The sequence below is a fragment of the Sciurus carolinensis genome, chromosome 4 (assembly GCF_902686445.1).
Source record: "Sciurus carolinensis chromosome 4, mSciCar1.2, whole genome shotgun sequence".
Lineage (NCBI taxonomy): Eukaryota > Metazoa > Chordata > Mammalia > Rodentia > Sciuridae > Sciurus > Sciurus carolinensis.
The window spans coordinates 59265749-59274161 of record NC_062216.1 but is presented as its reverse complement, the minus strand read 5'-3'; positions in this window follow the sequence as shown (position 1 = coordinate 59274161).

The window sequence follows — 8413 nt, the reverse complement described above, 5'->3', positions numbered from 1 at the left end:
GATATAAAATCCATCACCAAATAGACTGATGATCAGTCAGTAGAGACTGGAAGACTGATTTAAATATATATATCAGTTATTAGTCGTGAAGATGCCGGAGCAGAAGCCATAGCTGGACTTGTGAGTTCAATTATTCAAAGACTCACCTGGACTTTCATGGGTTTGTTTTTTGTTTTTGTTTTTGTTTTCTTTTTACAGCTGTAGAAACTCAGGCTTAAAGAGGATAAGTTAATTTTTCCAAAATACTTGAATAAAAACATTTTGAAGTACTTAGGCACTGTACTAGATGTTTTGGACAGAAAGATAAATGCTACAGTAATCCTTACCCATACATGTGACCAAGCCTATCATTTCGGTTTCCATTCTAGGTAACAATAATTATTACAACAATTAACAGGCACGTATCAAATATTTATTATGTCAACAATTTTGTTAACTGCTACATGAGGATCATCTCTTTTAATGCTCATCTCAACCCTATAAATAAGTTTCTCTTACTGTCCCCATTTAACAGATGACAAGATGAAGATGCTGAGAGGGTAAGTAATTTGTCCAAGGTGACTCAATTAGCAAAGCAGAGTTAAGATTTGAATGTGGCTATGTTAACACCAGATTCTACATTCTTAACCACTGTGCTTATTACCTTCCCTGTGCCCCCAAACACTGTGTCATAGGAGAACCTCTTTTCATAATTCCAGGATTTTTTATTACAGAGTTAAATAGAAGATTTCATAATCTACCAGTTTTATTCCTTAGTCTGATCTTGTTGAGCTATTGAGAATTGGAAAGATAAAGAGTTTGTGCGGTATGAAACTTATAATTTGGAGAACCTTCTTTAAGAAAATAGAAAACTAGAAAAAAAATGGGAATAAAATTGAATATTTATAATGAGAAAATAGGAGGCTCTGGAAAGACTTGTACAAGTGAAAGGCCTTGAAGCTTAAGCTTTGTCAACTTCATAGAAAACCTGACTCTCTACCTAGGTTTAGTTCTGAGAAAAGTTGTTTGTGGAACTGGTTGGAGGTGACAGAGGCCTAGAAAGCAGGAAAATTGTAAGAGGGAGTCTGATGATATTCTGTAGGCCGTCAGAGCTGTTTTGCATTCCCCTCTGTGAGAGACAAACTGCTTCAGAGCATCAGTTCTCCAATACAAGTTCTTGCACCACCTAACTTATCTGGCACTATCTAATATGGGAATCATCTGGGAGCCCTACTCCTTGAGTTCTGATATAGTAATTCTGCTGTAAGCAAGGAAATGTCTACTTTCAGTGAGAAACATATAGACATTGATAAATAAAGGAATCACAAATGCATTCTACCCTAGAGTCTGAGGGTACTACTCATCTAACATGGTCTATCTCCAGGGTCCTTATTATATTCTCTACTGTACAAGATATAAAACAAATTGTAAACCAAAAAGAAACAGATTGCTCCAACTGCAAATTTTTTATGAGCAAAAATTGAGAAATATTGAGCAGCTCAGAGAATATCCATGGAGGGACAATTTTTGAATACTCTTCAGGCACCAGTGCAAAGTTCTGGGGAACAGAGCTCATCAGCAAGAAAGGCAGTTGCTGAAAAGTGACCTCCCCCACATGACTTTTGATTGTTGTGTTGGACTGAAGATCATATAATTCCACAGGTTTTTTCTTTTCTCTTTTACAGTTCTGGAACTTTCATCTCCGAACAACCTGTGTGTTAGTCAGCTTTCTATTACTATAACAAATACCTAAAATAATCAGTTTATAAAGAAAAGGTTTATTTTTGGCTTATGGTTTCAAAGGGTTCAGTCCTTGATCAGTTGACCCCTTGCTTTGAACCTCTGGTGGCACATCATGGTGGGAGTGCAGCAGAGCAAAACTGCTCACCTCATGACTGGGAAGTGAAAGAGAGAGAGAGGCTAGGGTCCCAATTCCCTTCTAGGGCATGCCCTCAGTGACTTCGAGAACTCCCATTAGGCTCTACCTTTAAAGGTTTCACCACTTCTCAATAGCAACATGCTGGAGATCAAGCTGGCTTACTGAAATATGCTGACATTGAGAAATCTCATGTGACAAGGAGCTGCAGCTAGCATCCAAGACATGAAGGCAGCCTCAGGACACAGCCTACAAAAATCTGGGGTTCTCAGTCTTACAACCACAAGGAAATAATTCTGCCAATTCTGAATGACCTTAGAATCAGGCGTTTCCCCAGTCAGGCCTACAGATGAAAATGCAGCCCTGCCAAGACATTAACACAGAGGGTCTAGCAGAGATAGGCCCAGAATCCTGACCCATGGAAACTCTAAGATAATAAATGTGTGTTTTGTTCAAAGCCATGCAATCTGTGGGGTAATTTGCTACACATTAATAATAAATCAATGAAGTTTCCATTTGTAATTTATTTTTCTCAGTGATCATAATTTTAGGATTTATTCATTTTGTTATTCATTTATTTTTAGTGCTATATAATCTTCCATGACACGGCCATAATACAATTGACATCCATTTTTCTATCAATAAACTTTTAGGTTGTTTATATTTTTTTTGTACAGGCAATTCTCTGAATTTTTTTCTTATGGATACGTGTGAAAATTTCTTTAGTGTATATGTCTAGAAGCAAAATTACTGGGCCATAGGATTTTAAAACGCATTTTAAGGAATATTACTAAATTGTTTTCTAAAGTGGGTCTGCCACCAGAAATCCTGTACATACTAGAAGAAAACGTAGGCCCAACATTCCAACATATTGGCTCAGGGACAGACTTCCTTAACAAGACTCCTAAAGTGCAAGAAGTAAAATCAAGAATCAATAAATGAGATGGCATCAAACTAAAATATTTCTTCACAGCAAAGGAAAAAATCAAGAATGTAAAGAGAGAGCCTACAGAATGGGAGAAAATCTTTGCCACCTGCACCTCAGATAAAGTATATATAAAGAACTCAAAAAAAGCACACAAAAAATAACCCAATCAATAAATGGGCAAAGGAATTGAACAACACTTTTCAGAAGAAAAAATACAAATAGTCAACAAATATATTTTTAAAATGTCCAACACCTCTAGTAATTAAAGAAATGCAAATTAAAACTACATTGAGATTTCATCTCACTCCTGTCAGAATGGAAATTGAGAAAATAAGTAACAACGTTAGCAAGGATGTGGGGAAGAAACGTACACTCATACATTGCTGGTGGGACTTCTAATTGGTGCAACCACTCTGGAAAGCACTATGAATTCCTCAGGAAACTAGGAATGGAATCACCATTTGACCCAACTATACCACTCCTCAGTTTATATCCAAAGGACTTAAAATCAACATCCTACAGTGACTCACCACATCAATGTTTACAGTGGCTTAATTCATAATCGCTAAACTGTGGAAACCAACCAACATGCCCTTCAACAGATGAACAGATAAAGAAATGGTGGTACATATACACAATGGAGTATCACTCAGCCATAAAGAAGAATGACTTTATGACATTTGCAAGTAAATGATGGATCTAGAAACTATCATGCTAAGTGAAATAAGCCAGTCCTAAAAAACAAAGGTTGAATGTTTTCATTCATATGTGGAAGCCAACCCACAAAAAGCCAGAAGAGGGGAAGAACAGATATTCAGTAGATTAGACAAAGGGGAATGAGAGGAAGGGAAGAACCATAGGAAAAGGAAAGTGGACCGAATCTGAAATAATGTTCCTATATACTTATATGAATATACCATAGAGAATCCCACCATCATGTACATCCATAAGAATGGCATCTAACTAGAATAAGAAATATTCCATGCTTCTATTCTTCTATACTTCTATTAAAATTCTGCTGTCATGTATAACTAAAAAGAACCAATGAATAAATAAAAGTCAAAAGTCCAAAAATTAAAATAAAAAATAGAGTGGGTCTGCCAATTTACACATTCTCTATCAAGTGAAGAGATGCTGATAGTGTTTATACTTGCCAACACTATTACTACTACTACTACTACTACTATTACTAATATTGTTATACATAAACATGTAGTGATAAAAAAATTCCATTATATATAAAGAGAATTGTGTCATGAATCTCCACATACCCATTAGAGTCAATAAGCATCAATTCATAATCAATTTTGCCCACTTACATACAAAATCATGCCCTACCTCCACCTACTGAATTATTTTTAAGTCATACCCCAAACATCATTATCATCACACTCATAAACATTTCAAACATGTATCTAAAAGAATTTCTTAAAATAAAAGTTTTGAGATGCTTGTATGTTTACATACATCAATAACCACAGGGAGATCCTATGTACCGTGTACCTAGTTTCTTCTGATGGGAAAACCTTGCAAAACCATAGTACAAGTTCATCACAGTGCCACACTTGTAATACCAGTGACTTGGAAAGCTGAGGCAGGAGGATCACAGTTTGAGTCCAGCCTGGGCAATTTAGTGAGACCCTATCTCAAAATAAAAAATAAAAAGGGTTGGAGATGTAGTTCAATGGTAGAGTAAACCCAGGTGCAATCCCCAGCACCACAAAAATGAAAATAAAAGACTGTAGTACAATATCATAAAAAGGATACTGACATTTATGCTGGCAAGATAAAGATATTTCCAACATGATGTTGCTCATATCTAGTCACACTTTCTTCCCTCTTGCCTCACCCCTTCTTTTTTAATTTTTTATTTGTTCTAATTAGTTATGCAAGATAGAATGTATTTTGACACATACATATATGGAGTATAATGTCTCAGTCTTCTGGTTGTACATGATGTAGAATTACACTGGTTGTGTAATCATATATGCACATAGGATAGTAATGTCCAATTTATTCTACTATCGTTCTTATTCCTGTTTCCCTTTCCTTCCCTTCATTTCCCTTTGTCTAATTCAAAGTACTTCTATTCTTTTCTAACCCCACCCCACTTATTGTGAATTAGCATTTGCATATCAGAGAAAACATTTGGCCTTTGGTTTGTTAGGACTGGCTTATTTCATTTAGCTTGATATTCTCCAGTTCCATTCATCTACCAGTAAACACCATAATTTCGTTCTTCTTTATGGTTCAGTAATACTCCATTGTGTATATATCCATTTTCTTTATCCATTCATCTGTTGAAGGGCACACCTCACCCCTTCTTTAAGTTCTGGTAACCACCAATCCGGTCTCTGTTTCTATTATCTTGTCTTTCAAGAAAGTTATATAAATGAGATTATCAATCTGCAAGTAACTATTTGAGATTAGCCTAAAGCACAATCATCCAGAGATTCAATTAGATTATTATATTAATAGCTTGTTTATTTTTATTACTAAGTAGTATTCCATGGTATGGATATTTGTTAACCAGTCTCTCACTGAAGGGCATCTAGATTACTTCCATTTTCCTTATATAGTGGTTTTATTGTGATGCAATTAATAGACCACACAATTCACCCATTTAAGCATACAATACAAAGGCTTTTAGTATGTGCACAAAATTGTGCAAACATCAACACAATCACTTGAAAAATTTTTTTCCTTCACTCCAAAAAGAAAGCCTATAACCATAGCAGTCACTCCAATTCCCCCTCAACAAACTCTCACTACTATGCCAGTCCTAGGCAACCACTACTCTTTTCTGTCTATAGATCTGCCTGTTCTGGACATTTTGTGTAATATGTGGTCTTCTAGAACTTGCTTCTTTCATGCAGCATAATGCTTCCAAAGATCACCCGTGTCTTTACATGTATTTGTACTTCACCTTGTTTATGCTGAATAATATTTCATTGTATGGCTTTTTGGGTTTCCCTTCATCAGTGGATGAATGCTGAGGTGTTTTCACTTTCTGACTATTCTGAACACTGCTTCCATGAAGAGTCATTAATAAATTTTTACAAAGACATGTTTTATTGCTTTTAGGTGTGTATCAAGAAATAGAACTTCTAGGTTGCTTGGAAACTCTACATTTTACTCTCAAACTGTACTCCAAAGTGGCTGCTGTACCTATGTACATTTTGAACAGCAAACTACATGAATGTTCCAATTTCTCTAGAGTCTTACCAGCACTTTTATTATGTGACTTGCTCTAGCCATCCTAGTGGATGTGAAGTAGTGTACTGTGGTTTTGATTTGCACTTCTCTGATGACTAATGATGTCAAGAATCTTTCATGTGCTTACTGGTCATTCATATATTTTGTGTGGAGAAATGTCTGTGCCTGATTTTTCACTGATTTTCACTAGGTTGTCTTTTAAAATTTTTTTTTTATATTTGTAGATGGACATAATGCCTTTATTTGTTTATTTTTATGTAGTGCTAAGGATTGAACCCAGTGCCTCACACATGCTAGGTAAGTGTTCTGCCACTGAGCTACAGCCCCAACCCCTAGGTTGTCTTTTTGAATGGTTAGAATTTATTTATCTATTCTAAATACTAGTTCCTCGTCAGATATAGGATTTGTAAAAATGTTCTATACATTGTGTTTTCCATTTCTTAATGGTATCTATGAAATAGATAAGATTTTCATTATGATAATATCCAATCTTTTTTGTTGTTATTGTTGCTAGTGCTTTAGATGTCACATCCAAGAAATCATTGTCTAACCCAAGATCATGAAGATTTGTATCTAAAGTTTTGTTTGTTTGTTTTTCTTACTTTTTGCTACCAGATACTGAATCCAAGGGCACTGAGCTACATCCGTAACCCTTTTTATTTTTTATTTTGAGACAGGGTCTTACTAAGTTGCTTAGGGTCTCGCTAAATTGTCGAGGCTGGCTTTGAACTTGTGATCCACCTGCCTCAGGTGCTCATGCCACTGGGATTACAGGGTTGCACCACCATGCCTGGTTTACATTTAAGTTTTCTACTAAAAGTTTTTGCTCTTACATTTAGGTCTTTGATACATTTTGAATTCATTTATAGTTTCTAGCTTCTCACTTTTATTCATAAAGCTGCTCTAAACATTTGTGTATAGATTTGTTTCTTTTCCCCTGCCTTCCTATGCATTTCTTAAATATTCTTATAATTTCATCTATTGTATTTTTTACTATATCTCCTCATATATCCTTTATTTTTATAACACTCAATACTACCAGACATTACATTATACTGTATAATTTATTTGCCAAGTCTCTGAGTGCCCATTACTAAGTAAGCTCCTTTAGGGCACAGAGCTTTTTTTTAATTTTCCTCTTGGTTGCTACTTCCCCAGTTCCTAGAACTGTATCTAGCATACAGCAAGTTCTCCAAAAGTACTTAAAGGGTTTTGGAAAGAGTGAGGATGAAAAAAACATTCACTTCTCACTTTGTAAGCTACAACCTATATTCATATATTATTTGTAATTATTTTTTTAAAACATATTTCTTGGGCTAGGGTTGTGGCTCAGTGGTAGAGTGCTTGCCTAGCATGTGTGAGGCACTGGGTTTGATTCTCAGCACCACATATAAATAAACAAATGAACCTCCATTGACAACTAAAAAAAATTTTTAAAAAGCATTTCTCATTTGAAAGATGGCTCTACATTTTGCATTTTGATTTGAAATTCTTGCTTTTTTAGGGGAAAAGTTAGCTAAGAGCCATTTCTAAGATGTGGTAGCAGGTCTGGAGTATTCACAGGCCATCTCATCTATTAATGTGGTGGGGGGAAAGAGTTACACTAAATCAAACTGAAAAGTGCACCACTTCCTCTCCTTAGAGCAATCTGCAAAGTGTGATGTGTACAGGTGGTGGGTTCTTCCAAGTTGCTTTAAATTTGATTTTTCCTAGCAAAAAAAGGTGTGTGTATATAACAGGACTTTCCTCTAGGTCTCTAAACTAGCCTTGTACAGGACAATAATCACAACTACTTTTTATAAAGCAATTCAACCTACCTTAGTCTTCACACACCCCCATTTGAAAAATGGGGCAAGAGTTTGATAAAGTGACTTGCCTAAAGTTAAGTAGTAAATGGCCATCATTTTTTATAACTTGTTTGCCTCCAAAATTAGGGCTAAATCAATGGTTCTGAATTGTGGCTTTAACCAACATGCAGCAAAAGTACAGTACTTAACACAATTACTTGTTTAATGTGATAGGTCTTCAAACTAAGGGCCCCTTCTTATTCTGAGATTGTGCCCTTCTTATTCTTTTGACCATAACCTTTGGTAGAAACGACCTTTCTTTTGTAGAAATAGTAATTCCCTTAGCAAATTAGAAACGAAAACCGATTATTAGACCTCCAGATTTGTTTGTGAAATATTATCTGATCCATGTATTTCTACAGTTAGGACCCATGGCCGCACCAAACATGAGTGTCTGTGAGAGTAAATGAGAAGCACAGGGGCTTAGGCTAAAAAGGACAGAGTCTAACTTGGATTTCGAGCTCGGAACCTACAAACGAGAGAAAAAAGAACAGTCTGGCCGCTCCTGGCGCTAAGGTACGCGGCGCGGGCCGCACCTCTACGGAGGGCTAAACCCGGCGAAGTGAA